The 15,179-nt window shown below is 40.4% G+C and overlaps 1 protein-coding gene across 47 annotated transcripts in view; it reads left to right on the top strand.

Annotated features, from left to right (window-relative positions):
• Nrxn3 (neurexin 3) overlaps positions 1-15,179 on the top strand; it is a 1,550,418-nt gene that overhangs the window by 132,767 nt on the left and 1,402,472 nt on the right. The window lies entirely within an intron of this gene.

Genomic DNA, 15,179 nt, shown 5'->3' with positions numbered 1-15,179 from the left:
CCTCCGAGCCTCCTCCATAGAAGGCCATTTGCTGCCTGTGTCTCCTGCTTGGGCCAGACTGGGAGCAGGGGCCACTCTGCTGCTGAGGAACACCTTTCCCGATGCACCATGATGCCCCACCTCCTACTCCCAGCTTCGTCCATTTGTCATCTGGGCGAGGCAGCACACTGGCCCTGCTAGGCTGTCTCTAAGAGGGAAGCATGAAACAAGGCATGACACGTTGGCAATGGGGGTAAATGAAGCTAATTTCAGAACAACCAGGCGGTTAACTTCCTCCTGCTCCTCCTAGGTCCCAAGCTGGAACCCAGCTTGGGAGCAAGGAGCAGGGTTTCTCCCTGAACTTTACACTGGGTAAAGATTTGCTGCATGACCCCCCCCCCCATTCCACTGCCATCTTGATGACATTCCACCCTTCCTGGTCAAAAGAAGCCCTTGGGGGTCTTTTCTGTTTTAAATTTTATATAAAAGAATAAAAGGATTCACCAAAAAAACATGCTAATGTCCTCATGGTAGGATTCTAACTCATTATACACCCTGAAGAAAACTGCATATAAAGATCTGTAAATTCAGCATCTGCAACCTAAAATATTCAAATATGCAGGAAATTCAGCTCAGCTAGGCATGGGGTGGGTTGTGAATGAAGCCTTTTTCTCCTCAGTAAAAATTTTCCACATTATCAGCCCAAATCAGGATCTGAGAACCGAGCCCACTTAAAATTGTCTTTTGCTTCCCTGTTCAATCGCTACTATTGTGTTTCTTCCAAGCCTTGGGCTACCTGCCTTGCCCTGTCACCAAAAAGACTATTCTTTAATTTTTCTTATCTGTTTCTTTTCAAAACACACATCAGACTCAATATTCCTTTGGGAGGATCAAGAAAAGAAAGATGTGGAGGAGTTCCACATACGATTTTTTTTCTCGGTCTTTGGAGAGCATACAGTCATTTCCCTTCCCCTACTCTCTCAAATTGACCTATCGGATGGTGTGGTCGCAAGAGAGATGCCACCACTCAAGTAACCACCCGGGACTGAAAGACACTGTTCAGCAGCTGGAGCTAGGCAGTTGAGAGCATCCTGAATTACTAAGACTGCTTTTCTAATCTAAGTGTGTTCCTTAGCATGAGCCAAGGTGTGGGCTTCATAAATTTCAAGACAGTGTTGGTTTTGTAGAGAACAGATATCAATATATATCTGAAGAGGAGGGTCGGGTGAGTCCTCTAGGGTTAGGTAAGGAGCTAGAATGAAGGCTGCCTGTTCTTGTAGCTCAGTGAGGGGACGCAATGCCAAGTGTTGGGAGGTAAGTATGCATAGAGGATGGGCTTGATATGGACTTAGTATTTGGATAATTTGAGAAACAAAAGCCTTCCCATTGAAGAAAGACAGAGTTCCTTGAATTGCTGGGATTTAATGGTCTGCACTCAATGACAAGTGACACCATATATCAGGCCGTCAGAGTCCTTACGATAGGAACTCCTCCTGTGTTCTCCAGTGCTGTGCTCCCACTTTCTTTTAGCAAAGTCTCCCAGCATTTCAAGTGCTTCCAAGTGCTGCACACATCATATAGCTAGTATCACAGGGTGGGCAGCTGGGCTGATATGGAGGGACTCCCTTGATCTTAACCTAACTTATTTCAGGCACACTAATGCACCATAGGAAGGTTAGATTCCAAGGTTGGTATGAGCAGTATTTGGAGACTTCGTAGCACGCACCTCACTCTAACCCCACCTGTGCCATTGTGCAATATTCAAGTCCAACCATGCTCTAGGCTAGTATCCCTTCAAGGGAAAGTAAAAGAACCATGCAAACACAGATGCTGTGAATTCCTTCTTTGAATAAGCTTCAGGAAAAGATGCAGACTTCTTCTGGGTGATGGGGCCACTAAGGGTTTAAGTTGCTATTGGAGGCTTAATTTGACTTAAGAAATCTCTTTGACTTCATTCCATGTCCTCTCGTTCTTTTCCATTTTCCCCTCATCCATTCTTATCTGTTCAATGACTGCCTTAAAACCCACCACTCTTCTCCCCAGCAGGACCCCTTGCCTTCTCTTAATCCCTGCACATGGGAGGTAGGGGCTTCTGCCTGGTTCCCACTGAATCTACAGAATTAATATTTGGTGTCCACCAATACATGTGATATTTATGTGTGTTGTGTGTGCATCCCCTAGAGTTGTATGCCACATCTTGGTCCTCGTGTCTCATGTGAATGTTGGGAAATGGAGATTCTCAAAGACTTTCCCTAATCACGCTCTTTAAGATTGGTTATATGTGTGCAATTTCACATCTACGTGGCTGTGTAATGCTTTTGCATGCAGACTTTGCCATGTTTCTAAGGCTATAACTGAGAAGAAACAAGTGAGATGAAGCTTAAACATGGAGCTGATAGATGCAGCTTGGCTGACTCCGGCATTTGTTCCTTAAGCCCTCCCATCATGCATTCGCTATGTACTGCCTCCTGAGGATGATGTGGGGCAACTTCCTGTGCTGTCTGTCCTGAGAACTGCCATGTGTATTACCTGTCGTTGTGCCTGCACTGTGCTGATGTCTACTCTCTTTCTCTCTCGCTCTCTTGCGCCTCCATGGTGGACACCATGCTTCCTCTCCTTAACGGGACCTTCTGCTTCCTTTCTGTAGGTAGAAGTAAAGGTATAGACCACTTTATTTATCATTCTATCAACCTGTCAATGTGCATTCTGAATTACCTATGTATGTGAGGGGAACTGTTGGTTCTGATGAACGTATAGGGCATATTAAAAGTTACTGCTTTTAACAGCATGCAAAGGAAATTTAAAAAAGTCATTGTGATCATTGTCCTTCAATGAACCCTGTGTTCAGTGTTGGAGATGGTTCTGCCTCCCCATAAAGCCTGCTTGGACCTTATGCACGATGCCATGTGGTGTCCAGCAGGAACAGGCTCTCTGGAAGTAGACATTCTGTATAGACATGTTTCTTACGTCATTGCAAGGTGCTCTAAGATCCTCCCTGTGATGTGTGTTTCAGGCACAGGGGAGATGGAGAAAGGTGTCTCATAATTGCTGGGTTTTATGCGAAACTGAATTTGGGGTATCATCAGCACCTGGGCAATCATGGAAGAGTAAGGAGAGATGATTGAAGAATTGCCTGATTTTACTAACTGTAGATTTTTGGAGTGTTTCTTTCTTTCTATTTTTTTTTTTACTTCAGTGCTGTAATTTTTGTATTTGTGGGGGGGGATAGGATATTAAGGCTGGGGTGATAGACTAGGAAAGTTGGAAGCAGGCAAACATGGGAAAAATATAAAAGTAAAAGCACATTACATTGAGATGAGGAAGAGGAGAAAGAGGTGGTGGCGGATGCTGGTGCACAAAGCCAGCCCTTTGACAGGTGCTCAGAGAGGAGAGGGGGACGAGTGGGTGGGTTTCTTATACTTCGCCTTGCCTTCACACCTTTGGGTGGCTCAACTCGCCCATCCACTCCCAAGGTCAAAGGACCTGGTTCATTGGCTCAAATTGCATTAGCTGTGCCTGAGTGAAGGAGAAGCTAGTTGATAAATTAGGAATATGTGTATCCATCTAGTTCTCCCTCCTGGATAACGCTCCCCTGTCTTGGCGGGGCAGTGCATTGCTGTTTTCCTCAGAAGTTGCCAAATGGCACAAGTACGGAGAGTAAATTCGACTGTGGAGATAGGGCCAAAAGATGGGACTGATGAGTTATTCACAATGTTCAGTGGAGGGCCGGGCAGTGGAATTATCACCTCTCATTTCCATTTTGTGTTTTCTGTAGACTGCCTTGGGAGTGCTTGGGCCCTTCCCACTGTGAGCTTGGGTGGTTGCCTGCTCCTTTAGTACTAAGTCTGGGTGGGCTCATTCTCAGAAATGTGCCATCCTGAACCATCACTACGACCCCCGTTGCTGGATTGATACTTTTGGATAAGAGTAGGTGGGGAAAGGAAGAGGCCAGTGACCAGAGACCTCTTTATAGGTGAAACCACCCCTCTGCCTATGACTCGGCCTATTGGATATGGGTGTACCCTTTCCCTTCTCTCTTATCCCCTCCATCCTCTTGTCTCTATCTCTTCCTTAAAATTGGCATTTGGGATGCTTGGGATGCCTGTGGGCTTCTGCACATAGAATCTTTCTTTCTGTGCGTCACTCTTGTCACCCTCACTGCCAGCTAGACTCCGGTGTGCTAGCCACTGTGCTCTGTGCTTTGTGGGCCTGGTCAAACTTAATATCCACTATTCACCTCTGAGGTCTGTGGTGGCAGTGCCTGTGTTTAATGATACTGATAACTGGGTTCAGAGAGATGTTAGGTAACTTCTAAATGAGGATCAAGTCCCAAATCCCTGACCAGTGAGTGATCTATGTGCCCTGGCTGAGATACACGTGTGATCTCTATGTGCTCACCTCCAGGCTGCCTCTCAGATGGTTCTCGGTCTTAAGTTCCAGCCTGACACCTTACATTTGCTGTAACATGTATCTGTATAAATGTCCCCTCAGACTGTCCCCTCAGTACGTCCAAAGTTTAGTGTCATTTGTCTACAAACCAGTTTCCTGTTCCGACACCCTATCTTCCTCACCACCCACTAGAAACTTCTTTCTAATGTCCTCCTGAATGCGTCCCCTCCGAAGGTGGGGACAAAAGTGGAGAGAGCATTCTGTGACTGGCTCTAGAATGGCTTCTGCATCTGTCTGCATCTGGAGCTTATGAGGTTGTTATCCTTTCCTAGGCTGTGTCCCTGTTCCTTTTCCCTTCCTGTCAGCCCACTGATGGGAAACTGTAGAAACTCTGTCATCTACCACCTGGGATACAGAATTCGCCACCTCACTCTTACAGCTGTCTCCAATGGGCCCCGTTTTTCCAATTTAACCTTTTCCTTGGAGCTTTGATACAGAATTACTGCTTCAGCCAAACCCGCCACCAGCTTCCCTTGCAACCCTGCTTACTTTGCTTTTCTCTTAACAGCCCCTTCTCCCCGTCCTCTGCCCACCAGACTCACACTTACAACTCCTGTTTTACTTAGTGCTGTCCTCAACATGCAGGCTTGAGCTCTCCCTCCATGCATCTCTCTCACAACTTGTATTCAACTTAGTGGAAATTGGGCCACTCTTCTCTATAGATTGCAAATATGCAGAGGACAAATATTTTCAACGGTTAATGTCCAGATGTGCTTAGTATAATGTGCTGCATGAGGAAGGGATTCAAAGTCTATAATCCTTCTTATCTTGCTGTCAATCATTTCTCCAAAAGTGAAAATAGAGCAAAAATTAAAATGAAACCTGCTCATGTAGCTCATCAGCTCAAAAGCTTTCTCATTTGGTGGGTTCTCATTGAGTCATTGTCAAGATGTTTTCTGTCTCAGGTTTTACATATAATCTGACCCCACTGTGACCTCTGCCAGCCCGCAGCCTTCTAGAGCCTCTGGTGCCCTTTATGTCCATTCACATTGCTTTTCACTTCCTGAGAGTTTTTCTTTGAGATCTTCCCTCTTTCCAGAATGTTCCTTTCCCTTTTAATATCCCAAGGTTCAGTCTCCTGAGTATGCCAAACTTCATGCTTCTGTTATAAAGTGCCTACACTGTTTTTGCATGATGCATAGGGTGTAGTCATGTTTCAGCCATCACATCCCCCAGAAAAGTATAGGTGGCTGTGTTTTGGTCACTATTGTCAGCCATATTGCATGAGCTCAGATTTTGGTTCAAAGCTATACATGATGGGTGCCAAGAGAATTGAGTAATACTTAACTAAATCAAAAAATTGGGTTTAGATATGGTGCAGAAATAGGCAGGATTTGATTTTTCAGTTGTGACGTCACTAGTGGAGTCATTCTTCTTCAAACACTTGCACCGCACCCCTTACTGCTATTTTTATTACTGCACCCACTAAACAAAGATATACCAGAGTCACGGGGTGAGACCAGGCATTCTGTCTCCAATACCCCCCACCCCTTTACTGGATCTTCTCTTGGTCTCTTGGTAAATCAGAGGGAAATGGTTGCAGATTATACTAGGCCAAAAGTGAGGAAGATCTTGAATTCATTTTAGTGTTTGTCAGAGAAAAGACTAGATATGTCTCAGATCATGTCATTCTTTAAAAGCTCAATGACTGAACAGTAATAAGCCCTGTGATGTCAAAATCTATAGAACTGATCAGGAGTTGAGATGTAACTCTACTCTTAGGAGGCCACTGGACAGCTTTTGACTGTAGGCAGAGACTTCTCATTCATTCCTGGCTTTCCAGACCTGAAATAATCACACGGAAACTGTATTAATTAAATCACTGCTTGGCTTATTAGCCCTAGATTCTTATTGGCTAGCTCTTACATTTTAATTTAACCCATTTCTGTTAATCTGTGTATTGCCACATGGCTGTGGATTACTGGGAAGGTTCTGTCTAGCATCTGTCTCTGGTAGGGCTACATGGCTTCTCCTGACTCTGCCTTCTTCTCCCAGCATTCAGTTTAGTTTTCCCACCTAGCTCTACTCTATCCTATCATAGGCCAAAGCAGCTTCTTTATTCATTAACCAATAAAAGCAACACATATATAGGACTTCCCACACCATATGACCAAAGGCAAGTGAGGTTTTATCCAGCAATGACTGACCAGAGAAGTTCTTCTTTCACTATTTTCTAGCTTTTAGACATTATTTCCATGGCTTCTGCTTAAGAATTAAGAGTGTGTTTGGACCATTCCTCTTTCTTTTGTCTGTTTGGAGGCAGTCTATGCTGAGGCAAGTGATCAAATACTTTCCCTTGAAATTGAATTTGGAGCAGGAGTTGCCAACCCAGATGCCAACAGAGACTTCATAGCTATCATAAAGACTAGAACTAGGAAGAAGAAGGAAGTGCTAGGTGGTGGTGGTAGAAACTGGCAAACTAGAGTATCCATATCCTGTTGAAGTTAGGAGACCCTTCTCTGCACCAAATTATTGCTACCAAGCAAGATGTGGGTTCTGGATCACCAGAGCTTCAAGATAGACTGGAAGTGTGTTTTATAAGACATGGTCAGTTCCTAACTTCATTCTCTCCCTGTACATGAATGTGAATACATAGAGAACATACATAGCACTTGCCAAATGAGTCAACTGATGAACCACAAGTTTTGACTTATGTCTAGAGCTAGAGAAGGAAGATATGGGTATACTACTTCTCCAAGAATATCTGTTTGATGCTAACAGTTGGCATACTAAGTTTTCTTTTTGCCCATAGCAGTCAATTTGGGAAGTCCTTCATTCTCCTTTTGATACCATCAGGGAGTTTGATTCGTGTGTTCTGTGAAGTTTGTTTTGTGGAATGGTGTAGGCGTGTGTAGGAGGGTGTGGAGACTGTTGAGAATGAGCAGGAAAAGAGGTAGTTATCATTTTTGATAAGTGCCAAGGACTGATGAGATGTATATCATAAGGGTTGTCATGGATACTCAATTTCTTTCTCTTTTTCTCTACAGAACTGTTTTTGTTGGACTAGTAGAGCCAAATATCTATTCTAGGCCTTTAGATGTTAGAGGCTATTTTTGATTTATTTAATGTGTGTTTTTCCCATATAGATTTGACCATTGGCCTTCTAATGCTGAATTAATAAACACTGGCAAAATTGGAAGGAGATAATCAAGCTACATGGACTTGAAGATTATTTCCTATAGACTGTATTTTGCTGGTAATAACATTAAAGGAGCTGATTTGAGGAGTTGAGCTCCCTGTTGTCCATGCTAGAATTCAAGAGCCCTGCAAATAAGTTACTGTCTTGATAGCCAACTATTTATGCAAATTAGTAAAAGCAATGCCAGCTACTAATTATGAAAATAAACTCATCTGTGCTCTATAAATATCTAATTATAATAAAATAGAGGCAATATTGCATTTCCATTTCTTGTCTCATCTGTTTCTCAGCCACTGATTTGTCCTCTTGACAATGAATAAAATTGCTTTGTTTTTTAAAAGCCTATTTTCCATGTTCCCACCCACCCTCTTCTAATGTTTTGAAAACCTTTGGAGTAAAAATGTATGTCTTTGAAACTTAAAAGGTAAATTGCTTGATTTTAGTAATTCTGTGTTTCAGCAATGATGACTTCGAAATAGTGCTTTAAAATATGAAGGATGGGTTACTGTTTTCTCTCCTTGTTCAGAAATTTGCACTGGACATTGAAGACAATTTTTTACATAGTTGTTTTCTTTTAGACTGTTTAAAGACTATAAGTGTGAGCAGTAGCTTTACTAATAAAACATACAGAATGCCAATGGGCTGTCTTAGCTAAATTCCAGTTGGCAATACATAGAAGAAATTATTTTATGGATTTTCTATTTGCATGACCTTTGCTTAACAAGTCAAGTTGTCCGATCTGAAGGGATAGATAGCTTTTAATAGCAGGTCTATATGTATACCTATTGGAACTTGGCTTTGAAAGTCCCTGAAGGTAATAGATGTATTGAATCACAGTGTATTATCTTTATGATATATTTGTGTTTAAAGAACTCAAAAGAGTTTCCTGTTAGATAAATATGTGTAAGAGTACCAGCATGATGGGTTTATTGATGGGCTTAAGCTTGTATCTATCACGATCCCTTTTTCAGGTGAGCAAGATAACAATGTCTGTGATTCTGAGCATAGGCACAGTTTGTCCAGAAACTCATTGATAGGTTTATGATGTGTAATATGTTTCCCTATATAGCTTCCATTTGTAGGTGAAAAATAATACATTCCAGTGATTATATATATATATATATATCTGAATTTAGTAGAATCTCTCCAACATTAGCAAATCAAGGTATTTAGTCCCCAATAAATATTCATGGAGTCCCAATGACCTGTAGTCTTCAATAAGTATCTTTGGAGAGCCAATGACCTGCCAGGTGCAGGGTATCTAGGGCTGAGGGAGCAAACATGCTCCAGACTCTCTGACCCTTGATGGCGAGAGTTGGTGGGAGGCCGAAAGCAGCTTTCAACTGCCTTTTGTGAATTAAAATGACTTAAGCATAGTCTAGTTTTTACTTATGATGAATTTTAATATTAGGCTTTTTTTATTTCTAAAGGAAACTGTTAGGTAATCCCTTAGTTATTCAACTTCTCCACTCTTTAAATTTTCAGACACAGAAAAGTGAATATGCTTTGTGTGTATACACCCAGGATATTTTTAATTTATGTGTTGTTTATCTTCATTGGGGCATAGCATATGCATTATAAAGTATATCAAGTGCATGTTTTTAAGTATGCAGTTTAAAGTTTCAAATAATACACACATACATAATACACATATATGCACACATAAATACATATTTATGTGTGTATATATACACACACATATATGCACACACTGTTGCCAACACACTGTCCACACTAGGATATATGTTGTGTCTGTCACTCCATGGGTTTATGTCATAATACTCTGTTGTTTGTTTTTACTATACATGTTTATTCCATCTTCCGAACTGAGTACGCTTGTCTAACAATTGCAGGTCCTCACTGGCTTTAGCTTCATTGAGAAGGATGAACTGTGAGAGACAGGACCCTTGTGGTTTCTGCTGTGTGTAAACAGAGGCGATCGTGTTGTGCTTTTATGCGGCAGCTTGGCTTTGTTTTTGTTGAAGCTCAGGTTTCCCTTTGCACAAAGACCATACCTAATTGATATCATTGGCTTTTCCTTCCTCTCCCCACCCAAGGCATTTAGTAGTGAGTAGAATATCAGAGGAGTAAAAGAACACACGCTCTACAGAAAAAGCAGACTAATAATGCTTTCTGAAGGACATCTGATTTTAAAAGTGTTGCATCTTTCACAGAAATTTACATGTAAAGTAAGGGCAGGCACGGTGACATGAAAGCTAATGCAACTGGCACGTCTTGCCATAATAACAATCACAAGGAACCGGAGATCCCAGATGGCAGCTTGGCCTTTGCCATCCTTTTAATAAGCTACTAACTGCTAATTATTTCACTCTTAGGGGCAAGTTAATTTACTGTTGACTCTTAAAGAGATACTGCGCTCCCACCCCCACCCCCAGCCCACACAAAACAGAGCCTTTCCACCTGCAGCTTTGGAAACTACCGTGCTTAGTCTGGAAGCTTTCCAGCCCATTGTAGCAATGATGACAAGTGCTGGGGCGAAAAAAAAAACCCCAAAAAACGGTGCTTAATAAACAGAATTTTCTCTGTTTATTTTTTTTTAAATATGGATCATTAAAAAAAATTGTTTGCCTAAGGAGTCATTGTGTGTGCATGCATGTGTCTACGTGTGTAAGAGGCATAGATGGAGCAGCCAAGACACGGGGAGAATTTGAAATTTGGAGCCTATTTAAGAGCGAAAGAACAGCTGCCTTTTAAATGGCTGCTAATTCTGACAATTAATGCTATTTTGTGAGTGTGTGATTTTCTGTAATAGCAGTTACAAGGGACGGTGGTGTGCAATCGCTCATTTCCTGAGCTTTATGGTAATAGAGTGCAGAGACCACAGAACAGAGGGGAAACTCAGGCCCCATGCTCGGGAGTCCTTTAAAAACTGAAAAGCCCACAAAGCATGCTTTTCCTGCCATGCTCTCCAGCTTCCTTGGGATGATCTTGCTTTGGAGCACAAGCACAGATTATTACATGAGTGATGGGCAAGCCTTGGGTGCATCGGGAGTGCGCACTTGGAAAAGAGCCTTGTTTGCAAAAAGCTGTCTGACAATCAAAATATTTACTTAAAGATAAACTAATGACTGTGCCTTGCAAATGCCCGTAGATTTTGGCTTGATACCATCAAAAATATCTCAAACCTCAGAGGGTTCGTGTGTGTGTGCACGTGTGTTTTATTTTTCCTAAAATGAAATAAAATATGTAGCAAATATAAAGACATGTAGGAAAATCAACCCATTTTCTTGGAAAAGTCACACCAAACTTTTTAAACTTGTTTCTATAACCAGTTGTTCCTTGTTGCTGTTAAGAGTTACCAAATTGCTTAAATATGCTTTGAAAATCATGTCCTTCTATTATTAGTGATAACTATAAACGTGATTTGCTGATGTGAGTTGTAGCACACTATCGTCCTTCAATGACTTCCGTGTCATACTGCTGATAGGAGAGTCTAGAACTCAACCAGTTCTGCCATGTGCTTAACCAGTCACGTACACTTTAGTGACCCTAATTATTTCTTTGTTAACTGGAGAAGCTTTAAATGTCATATTCTTTTAAAATTAAAATATTGCCTGACTTCAAAATAGTCCCAAGAGAAAAATATTGGTGTATGTGAAAATTAGGAGAATTTCACTCAGATAGTGTGCTAAGTCAGATTGCTATCTTGTGAAAAAACATTTGAGAAAGGCAAATGTTTAGAGGCCCTTGTCCATATATAAAAGTTTCATGTATGTGTGTGTGTATCAAGTATCAGGAAAAAAATCCTGACTTCTAGAAACACAGTTTTAAATAAAATTGAACCTTTTTGTGTATGATAGTGCACACTAGGTAAGCACCCACCACTAAGCTACCCCTCCAGCCCTTGAGAGCAGGGTTCTTTCACTGAGACTTTGTTATGATAACACAGATTATGAACCTTCCAGAAGGCACGTACTCTTCAGAGTTACCTTTGGAATTCCACTTCTGTGATTTTGATTTTGGACAAGAATACTGAAAGCTAAAAGTAATGTTCAGATGAAAAATTTGGAACAAGACAATTCCAAAGTCCCTTCCAAGTCTGATGTGCCTTAGTGCCTCTAGAATAAAGCTTTTGGTTGGTTCCACTCAAGAATGCTTCTAACCACATTTTCTGTTTTGATTGGGAATAGGTTTTTTTTTGGTGGGTTTATTTCAATAGAGAAATTGCTTCCTGGTGAAATGCATTATACAGATGTTTAAACAACTGCAGTTTTAGGCACTAGTCTTGATAAAATACTTCCAGTTTGTATTAGCTAAGTACTTAATGGCTGTCCATATCATGTGTGTAAATAGCACTCATGATAATGACTTGCTGAACTGCAGGAAGAGCTGACGTCAGCATATGATGAGAGGATTATCAGGAGCTCTATATAGTCTTATGTTCTTTGAAATTTGGGGCAGGTTCACAGTATGGCTCTGCCTTTCCCCCTATATCTAAGGTTGTTTATCCTGAAGCATCAAGAGTCTGGCTGTGATTTTTTTCCCAGACAGTGAACATTTAGGTGAAACAACTGCTTCCTTATAGGAATTACTTGTACTTTGCTTAAGATTCATTGACTTAGCAAGGGATAATTGGATTTTTCACATACAGCTGAGGATTTTCTTCATGCTGTCTGTTGACTATGAAGAGGTGGCTATTGATTTACCTGCAATATATCATTTGCCTGGGTTTATTTGTCTGGCAATAGAGATATAGTTTTCTGAGTGCGGTATATATCCCTCTGCTTCCCAGTTGACTAATAGTGGGCATTTACAAGTGCCTTGGTTGAAATCATGGCTTATAGGGAGTTTCCTAGTTCTATACTGACTCATAGGGCAGTTGAACGTGGAACACCAGGTGTCCATGTGAATAATCCTAATCCAGAGCTGTGACTATGGCTTAAAAAGAGCAAAGAGGAGGATCCATTGAGGCAACACACACAGACAAATGCACACACACACACACACACACACACAGAAAGAGATCTGCACACATACACACATACGTACACACATGACATATTTGAGCATGCCACTAACAAAAGTATAAATTATGAATAGTAAACATTAATAAACACTAATATAATCACAGACATATCACACCGATTTTAATGTCACCCAACACATTCAGGAATTTTGAACATATGATCCGTTCATTTTAACTTTTCATTTGTTTTTACTTATAAAATGCCTACTTGGAAGATCTGTTGCAATAATAGACACAACATTGGCAAAAGAAGTGCAGTAAGTTACACCATATAATATTAAAGAATTAACTCTTGAAATTACAAGTGTCCTAAAGTCAATGACTACATTTTTTTCATTTGTGTGTGCCGTTTCTGTACACCAAAGTGTCTATCAAAAATCACTGAGGCATTAAACGCTATTTCAGAGTTCAGCACCATGGAGAGCACCCAGTATCTATCTCTCTCTCTCTCTCTCTCTCTCTCTCTCTCTCTCTCTCTCTCTCTCTCTCTCTCTCTCTCTCTTTCTCCTTCCTGATCCTCTTCCTTTGTTAAACTATGCCTGTAAAAAAAATCCTGATAAGCCTGTTTGTCCTTTAGGTGTTTGATAGATGTATTGATGTATTTGATATTTCTTGTGAACAAAAGAACTATGGGATTTTCTTATATACTTGAGCCATGAAGAAATAAAAACATTTGGTTTACAGTTATTTCAAAAATGCTGATTTGTTGCCTCAAATCTTGGAAGCATATAATTTCAGAGCTAGAGGAAACTTATAATTCCTGTAATTTTGCAGATGAATAAACATGCTGAGAGGGCAGGAGTATCCCACTGATAACCCGTAGCATTGGCCCAGACTTCCCAGTACTGTTTTCTTCTCTCTCTCACCAAATGGCCACTAAGACTTAGTTATCATCACTACATTTGTTATAGATCACTCACAGGCTGCCGAGGCCGTTACTTCAAATGCACATGAGAGATGTTCTGGAATTGTTGGCAAACTTTATAAATAAAATTTTTCTTTTAATAACTTCACGATCTGAGACCTGATTGTCAGTAAGTTGTTATATGTTTCAAGGCTTCATGAAGTGTTGTGTCTCATAAGATTTGTTATGTTGAATATTTTGTTTTGGCTGAAGTAAGATAGTGATGCCAGTTGACTTTCAACATATTTTATGCTCATTTATTTTCCTTTCGGGTGTCCTATGTTGGTTCAAGTAATAGAACAGATGCCTGTGGAGGTCTGTAAAAATATCCTGTAGGGATATACTCTAGGAACTAGGTTTAAACTGCCACTTACTGGGTCTTTTTTCCCTCCCTTTTGTTTAGAATAGTTGCAGATAAAAAGAAAAATTCAGTGTTTTCTCAAGTGAAAGTTTATTTTTGGCAAAAATCCTATCTTTCCTTCCCCTTTAATTTCCTCCAGGGTGTATTCATATTATCTGAAGGGTTAACTTTAGGGTTTTTCCATGAGGTAGCATTGAGGAATGTTGATCATGGCACAAAGTCAGTTCTTAAATGGTTACAAAATTGCTTTCCTTCAAATTGTTTTGATCACAAGAGCTCTCAAGTGTCAAAGTCATTCGGAGAACTAGATAGATAAAATGCATGAGCACTACACTTTTTTTTTCCAGGATAGAATAAATAAATGTGTTTTCTGCGATGTGCTTAGCCTTTGATAGTGATTTGTTAAAGGGAAAAAAGAAAGGCAATAATATTAAATATTTACAAGAGTGATTTGGTTGCATTATGTTGTACTCCGCATCTGTTTAATAGCGAACTCAGCTACTGCTGAAATAAATGTCATTAAACCTGAGGTTTTGTGGAGGTCATTGCCTAAGTTAGAGCAAAAGGAATTGTAGAAAATTGTGTTTTTTTGTCAACTTTGCAAATCTCTTCCTGAGTTTGGTCAACTTGCCTCCAAAAATAATAGTAAATAAAATCCATGTGAGGATTCACAGACCCAGGTCCCTGCCCCCAGTTCTTTTTGTTCAACCTGCTAGCTGGAGACTTTTATACCTTCTTTTGTTTTGGACATCCAGAGATGGTGACAGCTCTGTCCCCTGGAGATGAACAGTGCTGCCTTCCTGTTCACTGACTTCTGTTGCTTTTGGTTTGACAGTTTGTTTTGGAGAACAAGAACTCTTCTCTCCCAGAAGTCTACTTTAAAGTCATTTAAATATATATACTTCTTTTATCATTTGAGATTATAGTATTATATAACTTCTCTTTTTTTTTATCCCTCCAAACACTCCATATACCCCTTCTTGCTCTCTTTCAAATTCATGACCTCTTTTTCATTAACAGAATGTATATATTTTCAGGAATGACCATATGGTATTGGAGAACCAATTGGGGTGTTCTTCTCTGGGACAGACTATTTTTATAGCTCAGCATTTCTTAGTTGCCTGTAGTTCTTTGTGTAGGGTTGAGGTCTTGTGTTCTCACCTCCATGTTAGCGTGTCTATTATTGTCCTTGTTCAGTTCATGTTTAGGCAGTCATGTTAAAGAGACTTTATAGGTATAGGTTTAATATTCCTAAAAGACACGATCTCAGAACAGGGAGTTTGAGGTGATTTTTAAAGTATTCCTACTATCTATTCTTCACCTAAATCAAAGATTTTTAAAGCTTTGCTATTTTAAATAA

This window comes from Microtus pennsylvanicus, chromosome 14, assembly GCF_037038515.1.
Source record: "Microtus pennsylvanicus isolate mMicPen1 chromosome 14, mMicPen1.hap1, whole genome shotgun sequence".
Lineage (NCBI taxonomy): Eukaryota > Metazoa > Chordata > Mammalia > Rodentia > Cricetidae > Microtus > Microtus pennsylvanicus.
Note: the sequence above shows the minus strand (reverse complement) of the source record. Positions and strands in the feature narration are given on the sequence as shown.